Source organism: Cavia porcellus, unplaced genomic scaffold (genome assembly GCF_034190915.1).
Source record: "Cavia porcellus strain 051 isolate PalLab524CR breed Dunkin Hartley unplaced genomic scaffold, mCavPor4.1 scaffold_26, whole genome shotgun sequence".
NCBI classification, from domain to species: domain Eukaryota; kingdom Metazoa; phylum Chordata; class Mammalia; order Rodentia; family Caviidae; genus Cavia; species Cavia porcellus.
Genome location: NW_026947509.1, coordinates 47,039,968 through 47,062,320, shown reverse-complemented (window position 1 = coordinate 47,062,320; position 22,353 = coordinate 47,039,968). Strand labels below are relative to the sequence as shown.

General features: G+C 36.6%; 1 pseudogene; it reads right to left on the bottom strand.

The window, feature by feature from the left end:
• Positions 1 to 10,821: 10,821 nt before the first annotated feature.
• On the bottom strand, positions 10,822 to 17,357 carry LOC100721913 (protein GOLM2-like; annotated as a pseudogene).
• Positions 17,358 to 22,353: the final 4,996 nt, after the last annotated feature.

Here is a 22,353-nt window from a genome sequence, read left to right as displayed (position 1 = left end):
GCACAGGAACAAAATGCAGACAAATTTTCTACCAGGCCATAACACACATAGCCTGGAGTTCAACTGCCAATGTAGTCCTTGTACCCAACCAAAGCTTGTGGAGCTGGTCTTTTCTGCCAGATCAGCATTCTGGTCTAAATTCTGACCAAGATCTCCCATTAAATTCCACCTTCAGCACTCTAGAGCTGCTTTTCCAACTGGCATCCTCCAAGTTCCTCCCATGAGCCAGTTTTAAAGGCTTCTGAACCACATGAAAAGATAGCACCACAGTCACAACTCCACTTCTCTGGTACTAAACTCTTGGTTACCTTATCATTTCTTGGACAAAATACTCCAAGTATACAAGTTAAAGGAGGAGAGGTTTATTTTGGCTCAGAGCTTATTGAGTTTTCAGCCACCTCTTCCCACCAGGTTTCACCACTTAACATCACACATAGCTGTAAATCCACCAGTGTACTAATCCACTGATAAAATCATGTACCCATTGTCAAATTACTGCCCAACATATACCTATGCTATAATTTGTGGCAGACTTTTGTTTATTCACCCTAAAATTTTTCTGCTTGTATAAAGCCAGTTACAAGTTAGTAGCTTTGATGTCTAGTGCACTTTTGAGAACAACATGACTAATTAGCCAACACCATAGATCTACACGTGTCAGCCTATTTTAATAAATGCTTTACTATTGCTATCAATTATGGTGAGTATGCACACCTGGTCTTTGGCAAGTGAGTATTGTAGTTTGATTCTTCCCACACTGGAATCCAATCAAACCCACTGACTTTAAGTTTCCCAACTGAATTATTGTGGTCCTCACCGTAAGTCTGGCATATAGAGAATAATAATAATGGGGCTCTTTAAGGATGCTGGTGCTCTCCTCAAAAATCTCTATTTTCTGAGTTTACCCAGAGTAGAGGATTAAGTTTTTAGCTGGCAAGCCCACTCCAGCACTTTTGTTTCCATGAGCCTTTGAATCCCATCATCAATAGTAAACTAAGCAATATTGGGCACCTCTATCTTATTTACAGTGGTCCATCTTTTGATCCATCCTTCAGCCAAAAAATCAAGTAACCTATTTAACATAATTTTTAATTTCACAAACTATGATATTAAACTTGTAATCTGTGCTTAATGTGCCCAAATCAAGACATTCAGCTGATTAAGATTCATGGTTCTTCCACCATTATCTCACACCCTTAATTTCCAAAGGTATTCCTCTGACCTCTGCTTGAAAGAATTAAAAAATCTAAGAAATTCTTTGGAGTGCAGTGGGCCTCCTCATTGGTCAAGCTGAGTACCTCATCTTTAGAAGTCTGAAGTCTGAGCCTGGTTATAGGCTGTTATGGTTGATACACTGTATCAATTTGAGAGTTTTAGTTTAACTGAGAGACTCAGCAAGGAGCCAGGATCCTTACTTTATAAATATTCTCATCCTGTACAAGAGGAGGGCACAGAGATTTTGTGAGTGTTACATCTACACTGGTCTGGAGTGGCCTGTGTACAATATAAAGGAGAAGAGGAGGCTTGTTCCCCCTTTTGCTCTGGCTAGTATCATGAAGGGTTGCCCCTCTGCCATGCCACCCTGCCTTGGAGCCAGCTGATTATGGACTGAAACCTCCACAGACTGTGAGCTAAATAAACTTTTCCTTCCTTCATTTTGGAAGTCAGGTGTTTCATTCCAGCAATGAGAGAAAAATAACTAAGACATAGGCCTAGAAGAAAGTGGGTGCTGAGGTGGATCCTGAGGAATATCAGCATCAGCTTACCTGGAAGCTACCTCAGAGATGGTCATTGCCATTTCCATAACACTACAGGGTTAGTTTCTTCAGATACTGGAACAAAGGCAGCACCATGGAGTGTGGGTGTGGTGATGCCTCTGCTACTGGAGGGGGAAATCTATTCCTCTGGGAAAATAGTCTCACCAGGATTTAGGAGCTCAGTGTGCCCAGCCTCTTCAGCTTCCTTCCAAACATCTCCAACCCACTGTACAGAATACTACTCCTTTCTGACTAGTAATTAAGCCTGAGAATTAAACTTGCGCTGTAATTCAGACAGTCAAATTATGGGGATTTGTTTGCATTTTGGTTCCTGCAATTTCAGTTCTATGACTGAAGTACAGATGATTCTCCTCAGGACACAGTTGCAAACCCCTGGATTCTTTATGCATGCCTGGAGGTGGAAGTTGGACTTTTGGAGCTTTTTTTTCCGGTACTCATTTGTTGCCATGCTTTGAAGACTTTAGATTGATTATGTGTATTTAGAACTCATGATTTTCTTTTACTAATTTATCCAGAGATTCAAAGAGCCACCAGTCAGCATCATTGTATTTTCCAGTCTTCCAAAAATGTTTGTAAACATTGTATACAGAGTCACTAAATTCCTTACATGTAATGTGTGGTGAGTTAGTATAATCAGATAGATCTGTGTTGCACATTATTTTAAACAGTTCAAACCACAGATGATCAGTACCTTCCACATTATCAGTAGGACAGACCGCAACAACTTTAGGTCTCAACAAATTTTACAGCCAGTGCCAGGAAGTAAGAAACTGATTAGAGAAATTCATCCTTATGCTTCTGTTTCTCTAGAATCTCTTCCAATACCAAAAATATATATCAATGAGGAATAGAGTTAATCTATCATATAAACCTAAATTATTGTGTAGTATGTACATATCTTATTATATAATATGAATACATATGATAATACAAATGATTTAATAGGTTAGTCTACAATGGCCACCTGTGGAATCAGAATGGAAGAATGCAAAACAGTTGTCTGTATGCTGGAATGTCACATGATCCAGTCAAAGGCCAGAGGTCTGGAGCTCACTGTAGAGTCTGACATGAGTCTGTGTCAGAAAGTTGAAGGTCTGCACTGGAACCCTAAAAGACTTGAAGACAAATCTAAAAGCATTGGTGAACACCAAGTCTCCTCTGAAGAATACAGGATTAAATTTTTTTTTTTCCTTTTCATCCTATTCAAAGCCTTGTGGTTGATGCCAGCCACATCTGGGGGTGGTCTTTCCTCCTCAGTTTGTGGCCTATGTGTCAGTCATTCACAGACACATCGAAGGCATTGCTAATCTGTTAAGCAGCTCTTACTCAAGTGGACTTTCCATAGTTAGCCATCACAAATGACAAACTTTTTACTGTAATAATTTTTTTTAAAAAATTTAAACATTCATAATGGGATAGAAATACTAAATTTTGGCTAAGTTCTTCAGTAAGATAAAGAAATACATTTTTCCTAGTAAACATAGTACAGTAAATAAATTGATTCACCATGCTGACATTTGTTCTTTTTACAAAAAAATCAAATCAAAATATTACTGGTTTGATGTATTAGATTTGTAATCAAGTCAAGTACCTATGTTTGATTTTGAAAAAAATTTCCACATGGAAATAAAAAATAGAGCCTGAGAGGTGTAACAGGAAGCCAATTCACCCTTCTCATGAGCCATTGCAAGTCACACAGGGCAGGGGAGAGAAACAAGCCAATTAGCTCTTCCTGTGAGCCAACCAGCATGTAGGCAGGAAGACAAGAGCACTCCCCTCCCCCACCATCGGAAGGAACTGACTGCTTCAGAGGACAGGCTGATCAACTAAAGTAGGACACAAGCAAACTTAACAGCCTTCCACATCTCAAGGAGGAGGAGTTTTACTCTCTAAGGTGAATTTGAGACTGCAGAAGCACTACCAGTATGACATAAACAGCTTTTCAAATTATCTCACGTGTTAGTTTCTATGGCTGAAATTTGGGAAAAATGTAAATTTAACATTACATACCACTCTTGTAAACGTTTCACTTTTCAACCCAGTAAATGTTTGTTGAATAATTATGTAAATTTTTTAGCTTGTAAGAAAAGTGACTAGGCGAATGAAACAGTAAGAAAAGTATGTTTTCCAAAAAATGGTATTGCACTTCAGCTTTGATGTCCAAGATCCCTTTTTCTGTGTTTATTGAGTGTTTATTGCTTTGTACTTATGATGAGCATTCACAGAGATTTTTTGGGTCAGAACGAAGCTCAAGAAGAAAACCATAGGAAATTATACACAGGACCTCACAGAATGAAATCTTACCTTTTGGGGTGGTTCTGGTGATAGATGAGCTATTTAAATCTTTTAGAACCTGAGATACTTTTGGCCTTGTGGTGGCTTCTTTCTGTAATGTTTGCCTATCTTTCCATGGGCTAATGGTCTTAAATCCCTAATAAGATACGATAATGAATTAATAATGCTGTTACAGGAATAAACATGCTTTCTCAACGATAATAACCAAATGTCCAGTTTGTGAGGACCTGGTTATAGGAGTGGCTGAATCTGAGTGGACAAGGAAGGGACCTTGAGGACAGCAGTTCCAGTGCTCCTGGAATGCGTGGTCAGAGTTTACAGCAGGATCTGCAAGACAGCCGTCCACAGAATTAAATCTAGTTTGTTCTCAGAGATGTTTGTCAGTTGTGTCCCCTTTGCCCCCAATAAGACTGTTCATATCGACATGTGTTACATACTAAACTATACCATTATGACCCTGTCCTATGATATGGACAACTATTTTGAAGAAAACAAGAGACATTATGGTGGCCACTGTTAATTTCCTTTTTTGTTTTGAAATACTATGTTACTTATATTGTTTTGTTCTGAACTCCTTTGTTCTGTTCTGTTTTGTTTTATTCTCTTTTAAAAAAAACCTCCTATACAACATACTGTAAAAGCTTTTCTTCTACATCTTTGTCCTCATGTCCTTGAGTTACAAATAAATAACCACAGAGCCCTCAGCTCACTGCTGCTTTCCTGAGAATTTGGAATCAGCCCCTCTGGATCCTTTTGGTGACTAAACTAAGTCTCTTCTTAGAGTAATCTTTTGTGTGTGCTACGTGCAGCCATGGTGTCACAGAAACACCAGTTCATCTCAGTACAGTTCCATTGCAAGGCACAGAGCAAACTGTGATTCTGAACCAACACCTTTCCATCAAGACTTACCAGAGAGTTAAGATGCCCTGTTACTTTCTGTGATAGTGTTCACTTTAATTATTCACAAGAAATTGCATGTCAAGTAAATCCTGAGAATTTTCTGTTGATAATTCTTAAGCAAAATTGATTGTGATAGTTCCTGAAATAACAATGTGGTAAGTTTTACTTTTCCTGAGGTGGTAGCACTCCTTATATTAACACAGTATTTTGAACGTCTGTATTTACAAGTTCATCAAAAGATAAGCAGTATACTGCTTATAAACTGATTATAACTTATAATCAGTATACTGATTGTTAACAATCAAAGGTGAAAGTACACAGATTCATGAAAAATTGCTTCCTGTTTTACTTATTTATTTATCTTTTAATTTATAAATAATAAAAATATATATTTCACAGGTACAATATTATGTTCAGGACTATGTGTTGATTATAAATAGCTTCAGCCAAGCTAATTTAGACATCCATAAACTCACCAATTTATCACCATTTTATGATAAGTATTTAAAAATCTTTTAGCAACTTTGAAATACATATTTTATTAACTGTGATTATCATGCTGTTTGATAGTTATTTCTTTCTTTTGTTTTTCTTTTTTCTTTTTCTTTCCTTCTTTTTTTTTTTTTTTGGTGACAGGGTCTCACTGTGTAGTTCAGGCTGTCCCAGAACTCACTTGGTTCTGGATAATATGAACTAGGATGTTCATATTATCCTGTATATTTCCTTTATCTGTCTGCTGTGTGGTGGACACAGGTTGAGTCCACATGTTGGCTATTGTGGACAGTTGTTGTCATGGTCATGGGAAGTGCATTATCTTTTCTATGGACTGATTTGTTTCCTGTGTATTTCTGAAATCCATATACTGATTTGTCACATGGTCATCCCTAAAATCCCATGTATTAAATGAATAAGTGAAACAACCAATTAATTCCTGACATTAGGACTGTGTTTTGAAATATCTATATCATAACAAGCCCTCTGGAGTCTTATTAAAATACAGATCCTGAGTCACTAAGTCTAGGATGGTACTGGGACTGTGGTTTTCTAAGCAGCTTATTACAGAGGACAATGGAGTTGGTCCAGAGATCACACACTGACTAGCAAAGTGTTGCATTTTTAATGCAAATTTTGTTCCAAATAAAAAAACATACTAATTCAGAACAAGTTAACATTTTCAAGAAAGATTGTCTTCCCTTGGTCTTAAAATTTCCTGTATTAAGCTTATTATAAGTAAAGCTCATTAATTATAAAAATTTCAAACACAAAAATGGGAAGCTATCTAGAAGCATATAAAATAATGAACTGACCAGGAATTAAGAGAAAAGCAAGAGAATTTTTAATTCATAAATATTTTCCTACCTAATATTTGTCACTGAAAATTAACTGGGCAACTTCAATATAATTCTTTATAATATATTGTTTATTTAACTTGATGATGAAGTAGCAGAGTTTAGTCTGAGCATTTCTCACTTCGGTTTTGGATAAAAGTCTCTCAATAAGATAAGTGATTCATATCCAGTGATTCATATCCATCAAATTGAATCGACTATTTAATATAAAGATAAAACTGGTACACAGGAAATGTCACTCAGTCATGATCCCAACTGTTCCAACAATGTAAAGAAAACAGAGAAAGAAGCTATTTTTCATTCTCTGATAAAAATTCTTTCAGGCTTAGCAACGAACATGGGAAATGACCTTGAAACATAAAGTACATTGAAATAATGTTTGAGCAGTGTATTGACTGAGAACAGCATAACTTCACATTAATGTATGGCCCTGGAAACACAGAAGGCACAAGTGAAAGAGAAAAGTTTTCTCTGACCCAGAACAGCTGTAGTTGGCTTAAGGAAAGACCGATTCTGTAAAGCAAATGTGTATTTACCATGATGAAGATGATAATGACCACTGATATATAGTCAGACTTAAAGCTATAATAATAAATCACTCGGTTAAACATTCATTGAAAGATTTTGCATTTTCTTTACCCCATTAGAAATTATTATAGAAAAATAGAGGGGAAAAAGAAAAATAGTTACTTTATATTACTTGCTTCTGTTCAAATCCTCAATCCACGTGGGGAAAAACTCTATTAGAAACTGGCTTGTGTTTGGAGAAAACTTTACAAATCTTTCTGTTGGTGGGTTTTTGTTGTTGTTGGTTTTTTTTTTTTTTTTTTTTTTTTTTTTTTTTTTTGGTGCACTCTTTTTTCCTTTATCTTTTCTTTCTCTGTACCCTTTGAGGGAAACTTTTACAGAAAGCAGTGTTCTTTCTTACTTCAAATTTACAGAGAATTATTATCTCTCTCTTCCACATGTAGTAAATCTTTCTCTGGAGAGGTAGACTTTTTTTAAAAAATCAAGTTTAATAGAAATTCAGAGCCTGGGTGATAAATGATGAAACATTTTTATCAAAAGCTTAATTTTTTAAATAAAAACTTAAATAATAAACCCAAAAGATTGTGTCAGTTATCTCCTCAAAATATAATTATCTAGTTTCAATAATTTGAATTGAAAAAAGATTACTGATTTGTAGCTACAATGTGCATTATATTTTTAAAAAAAACTTTTTTCTTTTAAAAATATGCAATTTATAAAGTGTAATAAACTAAAGAACTATACTTTTCCATTAGATATTAAAACTTTAAAAACAGTAATGAAATAAGCATGTTATATGACAAATTGCAAACTAATTTTGTCTAAGTCAGCAACAAAAGTAGAAATAGAAATGGCATGACTATTTAAAAAATATCTATGTGTCTGCCACCACAGTTCTGAGAAAGGAAATAAAATCTTTGTGGCTTTAAACTGTGTGTGTGTATGTGTGTGTGTGTGTATGTGTGTGTGTCTGGGTCTCACTATGCTGTTCAGGCTGTTCTTGAGTTCACTTTGTAGCCCACACTGGTCTCAAACTCACACAGCCTTCTGAGTGCTGGGATTACAGACCTGTACCAAGAGAGGGAAAATCTTAATGTGGACATGATAGCTTCCAAGTTATCTTCAGTATCTTTGAGTGCTGTTGATAGTAATCACATTTGCTAATAAGTAAAAAATAAACTACTGACCCCATTCCGTAAGCAGCTCATTTAATTTCTTTTAAAAATAAATTATTTGTTTAAAGAAAAGGTGATTTAAAATTTTAAATTTATTTGTTTATTTATTTATTTATTTTTGGTACTGGAAATCAAGCTAATGACCTTGCACTTGCCAAGCAGGCACTGTATCATTGAGCTGTTTCTCTGGCTAAAAATTAAATTTAAATGTGCCAGTGGTTATATTTTAAAATTATCCTTCCAAGAAGAGGGCAGGGAGAAATAATTTATAAGGAAGATATATGTGATCGGTCAACACATTGGAAAAGTTCTTCAGTAATGACAAAAAATAAATAATTCACTTTAAAATAACAATACATCATTGCAGTGGGGATTTAAGACTTTACTAAGTCTACGAACTTTGTTCTTTATAGGACAGCAGCTATTCCTAAACACTGCTGGTAAAACACACATCTACAGAACATTTCCACAAGCCAACTATCAATACTTAAGAAACTTTAAGATGCTCATCTACTTTGACTCAGTAGCTCTATTTTTAGAAATTTACCTCTAGAAAATAATGGTACATGTTGACAGAGGTTATCTAAGGAAATATCTTTCAATAATGTTTTTGCTGTGAAAAGCTGGAAATATAAATGCACACAAATGAGAGATGGTTTAATTAATTATGGTAGTCTATTAAATAGAAGTACATGAATTTGTAAGCATGAAATAATGTATTAAAATAACCTTTAAAGTCATTAACTTCTTTCCACTCTTTTTTTAATTTTAATTTTTAACTTATTAGAATCCAGGAAGTGATGATTTTAAAAGCAGAGTTCTCATCAAATTAGCACTTAATTCAGGGCCAAAATACATTTTAAAAACCTAAATCTTAAGGCAGAAGTGAAGTATAAAAACAGGAAGTCTATTATAGTTTGTAGAATGTCATGTTTTTAAGAGAGTCACATAGTATTTTATAGCATTAAAATGTGTTAATAAAATCAGAAATATTACCCACTGATCCAAGATTTTTCAGCCTGTAAAATGTCTCAGCTGTTAATTGAAGAAGTTTCGCTGTGTAAATAACAGCTACCATTTAACTAAAGGAACTAAAGCAGGTAATTTTATGGTTTTCCTTTGTAAAAGTTTAGAATATTAAATATGAAATATATATTACTAGGAATATTTTTAGATGTATCTCCCCATGCTAATTCCCAAAGGATGTATATCACTTCCCTTTCACTCCATTCAAAATTCTGTAAACTGTTAATAACTATTCATTGTAGGCTCGCCCTACTGATAATAAAGACATAAATTATTTACTTTGAAACGGTAGAAAAAATTGTAGTCAATTACTACATGTTTTTCTGGTCATTAAATAACTTTGAACTGAAGTCAAGAAAATTTTGCACCTTAACAAGTGAACAATCTATTTCTGTAAGTTTCAAGCATGAATGGAACCTTAGGGTGGGAGGCAGGGGGATCTCATGTTTGTTTGTCTGTTTCGTGGTACTGGGGACCAGTGAGGCAAGTGTTCTATCACTTAGCGAAACGTCTACCCCAATATTTCATATTTATAGTGAATTAATAGTAACTCTTCTGAAAAACAGGGTAACAGCCTTAAATCTCTTTCATGATCAACACCTTTTGTTTTGGGGGCATGGCATAAGATTTAAAAGTGCTTTAATCAGAAAATAAGAATTAACTTGTCACACAAGTACCTTACACATTCTACTGAATAGTGTCAACAAAGACAAAATGTATTCAAAATAATTTTTTAAGCCTAACAAATATGAGAATGATGGTATCTTAACTAACATAGTAAATTATAAAGACTCTTTTTTTTACAAGCTTCAAGCTATTTTTATAAAACAGCTAACGACCTCTTTGTACTTCTATCCTTATTTCTGCATTACTAAAAGCTTGTTAAAATTCCTTATGTGGTATTTCTGGAAAAAAAAATCTAGTCAAAGAAAACCACTGACACTACCAGGAAGGCTTTGCAGATTGAAGATTCATTTCAAAGTAGGTTCAACCCCTTAAGGGGACCTGGCATTGAATTCATGAATATCTTCACTAGTGCAAACAATGAAAATAAAACTTCTGTCAGTGCTGATTATAGTTAAAATACGGTAAATTATGAGGAAAAAATTGAAAAGGCATCCAACAATTTCAAGCTAACTAAAAATAGCTAACAAATATTTATGTCTTTGAAGGTTATGTTAAATTCCGTGAGTCCTCAATTGAAAATTAATCTGCCAAAACATATCAACACTTATAAAGTACAAGGTATAGAAAGGTGATTTGCACACATGTTGTCCAGTTTCCCCTCATTTATGTAACTATTGTAGGCATAACTACTTGAAGAGCATAAAATGAAGGGTGGACAGAACAGGACACCTGTCCGGATAACAAGATGTTAGTGTATAAACTCTTTTCAGGGAGTAACTGTTCTCACTGTGCTTATGCTATGTGCAACATGTAAACTGGACAATCATGTTCTCTTGTCCATTTGTGGAAAAAATTAAGCTTAAGAAAATATGAAATATACATTAGTTTTCTTTAAATGCAAAGATGAACTGTTTTTGGCTCAACAGTGTTGTAACCAAAAAAGTCTCTGCTTTGATAATACAATTTGAAAAAAATTCACATATGTACACGGGCACATTCCTTCATGAAGATTTTTCCTTAAATCTACCTCAGTGCATCTTTACAACTGATACCACTGATCTTTACAATAAAAATAAAAAATGGCAAAGTGGAAATGATTCCATTTTACAGTGCTGTGGGTTTTGCAAAGTTGTCCTTTAGGATTTAAAAGGCATCGTTGAAACGTTGCTTTCCATAGTCAGCAGGATTTATCTGAAGCTTTCATTCTTCATTTTGCTTCAATTTGTGGAAATCACCAAGCTATCCTTGGTGGCTTGCTTTAGTGTATCTTTTTTGAATTCTGGGTTCATTCTCCAAGTTTGAGCCAGGATTTAAAAGCTGAAGAGGACTGGAAGGGTTCTGTTCTGAAGTACTCGGGTTAACATTCTGGTTTACATATAAATCTGGAGCCATATGAGGGGAGAGAGGTTGTCTAGTTGGAAGATGGGAGATTGATGATTTTCATGTTGAGAAACTAAACCAGAGGGCTTTCTTAAAGAGATAGAAAGATCATCAACTCTAGCTAGGTCACTGTCTTCTACTCCAGGCATCCCTGCGTCACCATCTTGTTTGCTTTTCTCTTTCCCACATGGAATATGATTGTTTGAGGGTTCTTCATTCTTATCTGCAGTGTTCTCCTCTACTTTGGGGATATTTTCAGGTTCTACATGATCCTGCACACCAAATTCTTTTCCATCATTTGATTGAAACTTGTGGGCTTCTTGCTTTTGCTGTTGCAAAAAATGATCTGCTAACCTTTTAATATATTCTTCAGATTGTGCTCTTAGTTCCTTGAGCTGCTATCTACACTGAAAACTCATTGTAAGGTGAGTGTTGCTTTTTCTATGATGCTGGTCATCTTGTCGAATACACCCTTGGCTAAGCTCAGCAAGTTATTCCCTTGAGTGAAGTATGTCTGCCATCCGATGTGATACGTTGTTCTGTAGCTTAACCTTGCCCTCCTCTTTCCCACGTGTTCCCTAGCCTGCAGCCAGCTACTAAGGTGGTCAGAGTTAGCCTCCTTCTGGTCAATTGTTTCTTCATGTGTGTTTTTGTGTGGCCAAAGTTTTTATTTTTCAGAGATAAATTACCCGGACCATAATTTCTGTGTTACGTGACAATTACATATTTAGCTTTAGATTTGATTTTGATTTGGAAATGGCATTTGGCTATTCCAAGTTTGCAGTAGAATACTTATGAAATATGGTAAAGAAAAAGAAATATATTGATACTTGTTGAAACAATAAGGAAGATTTTTTTCAAGACTATTGTAATGGGATTTTACAAAAGTGAAGAAAGTTGGGATTAAACTCTGCATACAGAAAGATAGCTAAAGATTTAAGTCAGAGAATAGGGAAAGTAGATGGAAATTACTAAGAAGCAGAAAAGTAAAGGGATTCTTTCTACGCTAACTGGTATAAGGCTTGTGTTTAGATGTCCTTGAAAGCTGCCTACAGTCACAGGTGAAGCTTTTTCAGAGTTGGTTGGACCAGAAGTGTGCAAGGATAGAATAGATTCATGGTGCAATGCTAGGTTTAAGGGCACTAGGATTAAGAGTGCGAGTGCTTCCCACGCTAAGTAGTCCAGATAAAATAGAAGAGACAGAAAGACACTGCTAAGGTTTCTTGCTTCTTCTTATGCCTGCCATGCACTGTTCTCCTATGCGATGTTCCTTCTGCCAAGTCACCCTGGCTTGGAGCCAGCTGATTATGGACTGAAACGTCTTTAAACTGTGAGCTAAATAACTTTCCCTCTTTAATTTTGGGTGTCAGGTATTTTGTCTCAGCAACAAGAAAAGTAACTAAGACTCTAACTAAACAGGATGCTTTTGAACGGCAGGCAAGGAAGCTTAGATACCAAGAGTGGGAGTGATTTATCTACCATTTTTGGTAAAATTGGACTCTGCTAGGACAGACACAAAAGCTCAAAGTTAAGGCTTAAAAGAGGTCTCAGAGGAGGCTGATGTTTGGTTAAGGGAAGAGTCTTTGTCAAGGTTTCCTCATCATTTCTCTCTCTAATTCTGAGAGTCCAAAAGATAGGTAGCGATTTTTATTCTACTTTGTGGGAAGTGCTTGCTGTTAAACATTTGGGTCACTGTCTCTAGCTTTCCATTATTCTACTTCTCCTTAAGAGTTACATTTCTTGAAAGGGTCAGGGCAGCATTTGGACTGCTAGTGAATATTTGACTTCTATAGCTAATAAGCTGTAGAAGTCAAAGCAGGGAGTAGGGCGTAATCAGCATTGATGGGTACTTATAAAGACTAGAGTTTTGTGCACCCCCTGCACTTTAGCGAACTGAAGAAACTGTAACAAGAATGGGTTTTTCAAATCCTCTGGTAGAGGAGAACTGTCCTAGGAATACACAGGCTGCATGAGAGGAATAACACTTGCAACTTGTTTCAGTTAGAAATTAAAGAAGACACTGTAATTTGAGTCCAAACGCATGCCGATTCCTCTGCTGGCCAGCAGTATTACTCTTGACTCAGAGGCGAGTCCAGATAGCACAATTTAACTGAAGTTAATAAAACTGAGAATTCACTGGGGGAAAAGCAGAAGGGGTTAAAAAAAGAAAAGTAACATTCAAATAGCAACAGGAAAAACATACCTCGAAATGTTTATTACACAAATCTCGGAAAATGGGAAGTAATTTGGCTTCAAGAAGGTATAATAAATTGTGTTCTAAAGGAATGAACTCAAAGCTATAGATTAGTGAGTAGTTGGGAAAATGGGGTGAGATGCAGCGACAGGAGTGAGTTGAGGTCCAAGACAAGGGGACGAAGTACAAGAGTAGTAGGAAGGGAAAGGGCTGCAGCGGAACTAAAATGCAGTATCAAAATCACTGAAAAGGGAAATAGAAACAATAGACAGAAGAGGCGCCAAGGAGAAAGGAGACGCGGAGCCGTGGTCCCTGGTTTCCTCTCATTAGGGTCACTCTCCCTGCTCTGCTTCTCCTCTCCGCTGTTCCACTACCTCTGCTCAACTTGCTTAATTCACTCCTTTGCCTTCACAGTCTTTTCATCCCAAAACACAGGGTATGTAATAACGCTTGTTTTGTTCAAGAAAATATTTCCCATGGGTCAATGCATATTATTCTCACTTTTTACATAGGAGCTACTTAGAACATTTATTTAATTTGAAAAAGCAGTACTGGTTTTATGAGGTAAAATAATTTCTGAAATGATTATAGATGTTTTTGTGACAGTTTTGAAATAGGTTGGCTGAAAAATATAATATAAATAGTATGATGTAAATAGAAGTTATAAATATGTATTAGATATCATATAATATCACAAAATGTAACAATATAAATGGATAAGGAAGCTCTCTAGTTATTTATGCTACATCAACTTGATGTTATATTATGAATTTGTTGAAAATTGGATGTTCAAAGGCATACCAGTGATAAATGAAAATTGTATGAAAAAGATAAGAAAATCAGACTACACATTTTAATACTGTATAGATGTCAGAGGATATGTCTAAATATTAATTATAATTATCTCAGGGTAATTAGACATCTAAAATGTCATAATTTATATTGCATATTTCTATTATATTAACTCTGAAAAAAAGAACACTGTACCAATATTTTTCTAAGCAAGAGTTTGGATTTCATGGTGTTAGCCATTGTCTTTCTGATTTGAATGTGTTAACTTCTGAAAATACGGACTAGTCTTATTTCAAAAATCAGAACAGTACTGGTTGGTAGAGCATGTGCTTTGCATGGTACAAGGCCATGCATTGGATTTCCAGTAGCATAAAAATCTAAACAAAAAAAGGGGGACATAACACTTAGGCATTATGGCAATATTGTGACAATTGGTGTGAAATGTTCTCAGCTGAATGCCTGGCAGGCTGTGATGAATCAATAACTAGTAGCATGTGGGGGGCATGATAAGAAAACAGAGTATGTATGTATGTTACAGGTAAGATACTTTATTTATAGTGTTACAAAATCTCATAAATTTACATTATGTGTGAAAAATCATTAAAATATTCCACTACTTGAAATTTTAATCATAATTTCTATTTATGCCCTTTAACAACCTTTATTATATGATTTTTGAATTCATAAATAAAACAACATTTAGTTATATAATCTCTGCCTTTTGATCGCTGGTTTTTGAACTGTGATTTAAAATTTTTTTCATTAGTACATGTTCACAGTTCATGCAGTTCACAGTAATCTTGGGGAGTTGTTATTGTACATGTTACGGTTTATTTCTTTTTAAAAATCCGCTTCCCCTCTCCCCCACTTCTTTTTATGCTTCTTGATATTATCATGTCATATCATGGCATATAGTATTTATATTAACTGAGGTTATTAGGTCCCTGTGCATGGAATATCTTTATCTTCTTTATTTTCCTTTTACATCCTCTTCACCCCTCACCTCTGTTTCCTTGGCCCACTTCCCTATTACGAAAGATCAATCCCTTTGTCCTTTCTATCCATCCTTTATCACTTCTTTGTACTTTGCCTCACTCTGATGAAAGATACCATGTGATAGTTAAGCTTGTGTGGCTGGTTTATTTCATGCAACATTATATTTTCCTGGTGAATCCATTTTCCTACAAATGTCTCAAGTGTGTTATTCTTTGTAGCTGAGTAGTATCCCATGACAGACAGATACTACACCTGTGTCCACTCATCTGTTGATGGGTACACAGGCTGCTTCCAGGATTTAGTTATTATGAGTTGAAATGTGATTTTCATGGGCAATCTTGTACCTATATAGAAAGCATTTTTATATTGTCAAAGCAAATTCATTTACAATACATGAACTTTCAAAAAAAATTGGTATAATGGAAAAGACAGATCTATTTTAGACATAAGCTTTGGGAAGAATATGGAGTAATTTAAAATTTAAAATTTAAAAGAATATAGAGTAATTTAAAAGAATGTGGAGTAATTTAAAAGTTTAGTTAGACTAGTTCTGTCTAATAGAACTGTAAGACAAGCATATATATGTACTATATGTAATTTAAAAATGAAGTAACAGGTGGTTAATTATAGCACTATCTTTCATTTAATGTAATATATCAAAACTTTAATGATGCAAAACACAGATGAGATATTTCATTTTATAACATTCCAAATCTCCTTTGTAAATCTCTGTGTGTTTTATACTTGCAGCATTACCTCAATTTGGAAATTGCATCTGCATCAGAAACTCATTTCACTAATCTCCTAATTTCTGAGTCAGCTCTGTGCCGTTAAGTTTAAAACAGTATTGTGAAAGAACCCAAAAGAACCCTTTACCTCTACATGTACCAACAAAGTAATCTTCCCATTTTCTCAGAATTTCACAGCAAATTAAAGTATGTTGATTAGAATTAAAACCTTTCAATCCAGACAAAGTGGGGTAAGCCTGTAATCCCAGCTATTAAGAAGGCGGAGGCAGAACTACAGCTCGTGTCTGAAACACCTCGGGGAATCCTGTATCAGCCTGGCCACTGGATGTCCTGAATCGATTCTTACGCTGTTTCCTGGTTATCACCCGGACGTTTTCATGACGCTGCCTTTCTGCTGGATTTCACTGGGAGGCCACATTCACTAAACTTTTGCACACACATACTGAAGACACGAAAGAAGCCTTGCAGAACTGCTTCAGAAGGGGATAGGTGGGTTTTAGGGAAGAGGAACATTTTGTGGAGGTTTAATGGCAATGCGTCTTTTATTGTATCACAATTTTAAAAATCAATCTTTCACCGTACATTTTGAGGATATTTTGTATGCCGAAAAATTCTACCAATCTAAAATGTTCCCCATAGCTTCAGAAAAGTGAGGACAAATATTGTGAATGCCACTCACATAACAAAAGGTAGTAACAAGGATAAAAGGGTCTTCTGTTCTTAAATTTCAAGAAGTAGCAGGAACAAGGTATTTATTTCACCCTCCTTCATCTTTTGTTAAAACTCTTTGCTCTGGTAGATTAGAACACTATACCAGGATGCCAATATTTTAGGCCGCCAACGGACATCGCTCTGTACACAGGGAGTCTGCACTGGCTTAGGATGGAGCCCAAGGCTGGGGGTCTGCAGATTGCCCAAGGTGCAGGGCGCAAGGCCCGCCTGGCTCAGGCAGCCTGGTCCAGAGCCCCGTATGAAGACTGAGGACCCCGGTCCGGCCTGCGCGTCCTGAGGGAGGCGCTGGGGCGCGCTCGCTCCCGGGGCCTCGGTCACCCCGGAGCCGCATCACGCAGGACCCAGCTCCAAACGCGCCTGCAGGGGGCCGCTCTTCCCGCAGCCACAGCCTCCATCCATCGGAGTCTGCACGTTTGTTCCAGGTGTGGGAAAAGTCAAATGCTCATGGTCCAGGTGTCACACCCTTACCTGGCGAGCCATCCGAGCCTGTTCCGGGAGCGCCGACGAGGAAATTTGGAAAAGTGTGCGCGCACACATATACACACTCACACTCAAGCACGCGTACACACGTACACGTGCACACACGCCCAAGGGGAGCAGGGGTTTGGCTGACCCTGGAACAGTGAGGCGAGTCCTCCTGCGCTATCTACGTTGCACTTAGACGTCCACCCCCGAGGGGCCAATTTAGGAGCCACCAGGGTGGGAGCGCACGCGCTGCGTGGCAGGGCAGGAAAGGGACTTTTCCACGCTCCGGTTGGCTCCAGCGCAAACCTGCTTTGTTTTCTGGAAATCAACCCTTCATTTGGCGCTGAAACTTCTGGAGAGACTGTGACCATAATGTTAAGGGAAAAGGGTCATCGAGAAAGAACAGAGAGGCAGATGTCGCGGGCCTGGAGAGTCACTTCCGCTCCTCGCGAGCTGCCACGGCCAAGCGCGTGGGTCTCCTGGTCTGTGTGCGAGGGACCAGTTCCCGGCGCGGCCGTTCCGATCTGGAAGTCACTGTTTTCACCCGCAGATCCGTGACCCCAGGCCTGAGGTTTGCACCAGGTCTCGGGGAGCGAGAAATGGTAGCGTGAGGCGAGGAAAGTTTCGTGCCTTCTTTAATAAAGAAGTAAACTATTTCGTTTCAACGGCTTTTAATTTTCTCTATTGCCGTAGGGGGCGCGCTAACACAACGAGTGGGAATTCTAAGCCTGGTACTCAGCGGTCTGCAATGCTTAGGTTTGCAGAGGCCGAGGAAAAACCTCAGTTATGCCCAAAGTGGTATCTCTGCAAAGCCGAATCGTCAGCCAAATCGAAAACAAGTTATCTGCACTAAGGAAAGGCTTTCACTGTGCGCTAAAGTTTAAAGGAGTGTTTCTAAAGCTGGATCACTCATGTGGAGTGTACAGGCTGTTTATACAAGGGACCTCATTATTATAGCGTCTCGCAGTTAATTTAGCCTGAATTTTGCCACTACGAGGCGTTAGAGTGCAGAGGAATCTGTATGTCTTTTAATCAAGTTTTGGTGTAGCTTAGTAGACCGCTGACCTAGAGTGCACGGGCCGGGGCATCAATCCCCAGCTCCGGAAGAGAAAACAAACAGTGGTGTATTTAGATGACAGTGGTAAACAGCACGCGGCCTGTTAACCCTGTCTCAGTATCAGTGGGATATCTGCGTGCCTTATGATAAAATATTATTTTACAATTATGCGACTTAAACATTATTTTAAATGCTTAAAACATTTTTGGCTTCTGTATGAACCATAATGTATAAACTCGACCGAACTTGTTCCATTCCTTTCTGTAAGGAAATGGGAAGTGAAGTGAAATCAGCGCGTGACTCTATGAACAATATTTCACATTTACAATCACAATGTACTTATAACTTTAAATAGCTAAACTAGAATTTGGCGTAATTATTTTTTGAAAATAACCTCAAGGGCCAAGGATACAGCTAAGTGGCACAGCACCTGCCTGGCAAGAGCAAGGTCCTGAGTTCGATTCCTGGTACAAAAAAATAAAACCTTCAAACTGATATGCACTTATAAGCCTGTAAGTCATATAAAACAACATGATATGTGATATGTGACCAAGTGTTTTGCACTTGATAAAATCTATGGACTCAATCAAGTTGATGTTCATGTATTCGATATAGACATTTTGAAACACTGTTATTGTGATAATCTTTCTTCAACTTCATGATCCTTAGGCTAAAATTTCAAGTTGCAGTTATTTCCCTGTTCCCAAATTTATTTACTTTTTTTTTTTCCTTTGAGACAGGGTGTTGCTGTGTATGCAGGCTGGCCTTGAACTCATGGCGAGTCTCCTGCCTCAGCCTCCTGAGTGCTGGGATTATAGTGATGTACCTGTACTATTTGGATAGTACAGGGTTATTTCATATATTCAAGGTTTAGTTTCTAGTTTTATTCAGATATGATTCTATTTTTTACACATAAACTCATTTTATGGCAACGCATAATTGGTGCTGCCAATTTAAACTTAAAGTTGGTTGAACACGTGTTATTTGAAAGTCTTGGAAGGAAGTCATCTGTAAGATGTGAGTGGAAGTAGAATTAAAGTCTAACATGCATTAAATAATATTTTCACAGCTGCACTAATTAGGAAACAGGTGAACATGGGGAAGAGGAGGATGTTCAATTTTAGAAGAGATGCTTGACTAGATGAGTTGAAGAAGCACAAGTGTATTTGCATACACAGTATTGTCATAGAATTTTAGGAAGAGGACTGTATTTGAATTATGGGTTTAAAGTTTAAATTCGGTAAGAGCAGCTGAAGAACACATATGCATGAGATTATCAAAAATTTAGGAGGAAAAGTTTACCAAATTATTTCTTTCAGAGAAAAATTCTGACTTGTATTTTCTCAGATTACTGCTAGGTTTCAAAAAACTTTGTGTCTCTCTGGAAATTAAGCAGACTACATTTTGTGTGATAGATACTCAGTAAATTTTTGAAAGTTTGCAATTTATATATTCAGAGAAATTTATTCTTTTTAGTTGAAATCTAAGTCTCTACTCATTTTCAGTTTGTTTCTAAACAAGGAGCTGAGTTCCAAGAATGAGCAACAGCTACATCCAAGTAGGTACTGGAGGGACTGCCGTATGAAAACTCACGAACAGCAGCAATCGTGTTTTATCTAGTAAAGCATCTGCCCAGATCTTCAAATGTCACTTTCGTGGTTTTTTGTATGTACAAAGCAACCTAAATATTGGGCTTAGCAATTATTCTATTGGCTGGTGATATCTTGCTAGCCAAAATACATATTAAAAGAAATAAAAACTTTAGAGAAGAAAAAGAATAAATACAATGGCAAAGTTATAGACCATGTCAGACAATAGAATGTGATAATGGCTATGCTACAAAATAGTGCTGAATCCCTTAGTTTCTTAGATGACATTTCAAAAACTCTGTTTCAAATGAAAGTGTATTGGGATGGTGCATTCCGTGGAACAGATCATAGCAAGCAGTTAACCTAGTAAGTACCTGATGTATATTGATCATATACAAAGTGTTGGTCATCCTTTATCACCTCAATACCATTTTCTCTTATGTACTAACTGATTATGATAATTATGATAGAAGTTTTTTTTGTTCTTATATATGTGTTTGTCTTAAAGAAAAAACTAAAGATTTCTATTTCTTCCCAACATATACATTAGTTCATCTCTCTCTCTCTTTCTTTCTTTCACCCTGTCTCCCTTCTTTTTTCCTTTTTAAAAATCTCATCACATTGAGAGAACTATATTATGATGTTTAGGGGTAGAGGTTACAACATGCAGTTTTTTTCTAATTTAATGGCAAGGTTTATAAAATTATGACATTAAACATAGTTTTCATAAGCTTTGGGTAGCTCAGAGAAAATTTTAAAAATGGCAATAGACATAACTTCGAATTGAAATTTTACAACATTTAATTTAGAATTACAAACTATGTACCACTTATTTTGAACATAAATAGTAAGATATCATTTATGTAAAAAACTTTATTGCAATCCTATTCCAACCTGGTAGGGGTTTGGGATAAGGTCAAAAACTTAGCTCACTGTGACCGGAACATCAACAAGTACTAGACATCTGCATGAACATAGTAATAAGGCCAACAGTGACAGCTGTTGGCTCTGTTAGTGCATTAAACTTATCAAAAAATGCCCTAGCCTGGGTGACTTACACAAAAGAAATGGATTGTCTTAGAGTTCTGGATATAGGAAGTCCAAGATTGAGGGTGCTGGCTAATTCCATTCTGGTGAAGTCTCTCTCCGGATTGACGGTGATTTCTTTTAGGGTCTGTGTCTTCATGCGGGGACGGAGCAGGGTCCCTCAGGTGGCCCCGTCTTGTCATGGAACCAAACCTAACTGACTGGATCAGACCCTTGTCAGCACACTTAATTTATCATCTCCTCTTAGTATCACCCCTCCTTCAAATACCATTACACTGGGGGGTTAGGGTTTCAACATATGACTTAGAAAGAATACCATTCATCTACAACAGATAGAAAAGTATGATATTCTTTATAGAAATATAAAACATCAATCAAAAGTAAAATACTAAAAAAAACGAATTAGCAAAAACTTTAAATACTTTCTGGTTCAATGTTTGGCAGACAAGATGTAGACAGATTTATGTATACAATTTCCTTCAAGATAGCCTATGGCTACTACTTGATTCACAGCAAATGGTAAAGTGATGAGAACTTGCTTGTGAAAATAATTGTCCCTACTGGTCCTTACCACTATACCTGTCGCTTGCATTACTGATATGGTTAGGTTGGCTCCCTTTCTAATGAGAGAGTTTTACATTGTGTTTTATTTCCTTGATTTTGGACTCCGTGGGTATGTGATAAATGCAAGTATGGATGTTTTTCTACCTCCATTACAAAATAGTGTGCCTTCTACAGTTTCAGAAGGAAACGCCCACATATGATGAGCTCTAAGATGACTTCTGATCTCATCACATATTTTGGCAGCTCATTTCCTGGATGAGTAATATTTGCAAGACAAAAACACACCAGTAATAGCCTGTGGCCATCGTGTAGGCAAAACTTCAGAGCTTTTTTCCCCTTTTTTATATTGACTAACACTGCATAGAGTTGTTTGAGAGCCTGAAAAAAATGCAAATGAAAAGAATATTACCAAATTCTCTGGTTCTTTTCCCATGGAATAAAAAATGTGTTCCAAGTCAAATCCAAGTTGATCGCATGATGTTATCAATCAGTTGTTAACATCAGTATTGGCATTCTGTGTCTAAGTTGATTGCCTTTCATATCACACATGAAAGTTATGTAAGTTACTTTTATTACAAATGCTTGATACTGCATTATGCATCTTTTTTTTTTTTTTTTTTTTTTTTTTTTTGGTCTTTTTCCTTTTTATCGGTACCGGGAATTGAACCCACAACTACCTGCTTGCAAGGCAGGTGCTTATGCCGCTGAGCTAAACCCCCAGCTCTGCATTATGCATCTTACCTGATGTTGTCACATAAATTATTTATATTACAAATGCTTGATACTGCATTACGTGTCTTACCTGATGATCATAACCTAGGTTCTGTCTACCCACCTTTTGCTATGGTATCTAAAGAGTATGTTTTGTTATGTGTTTGTGAGATAAATGAATTTAATAATTTTTACTGGTGTGTTATTAGGTCTAGAATGTAAGTAGCAAAAGGCATAAGCATTTTACTTGGTTTAAATATCTGTTTTACTAGGTCTTCCTTAGTCTTCCATATGCTGAGACACTGAACCTTATACAAGTATTGATACATATTCTACTATCCTTGCATTAACTGTGAATGTCTAAGTTCTAAGACGTGGCATGTAGCCCAAAGAGCTTGT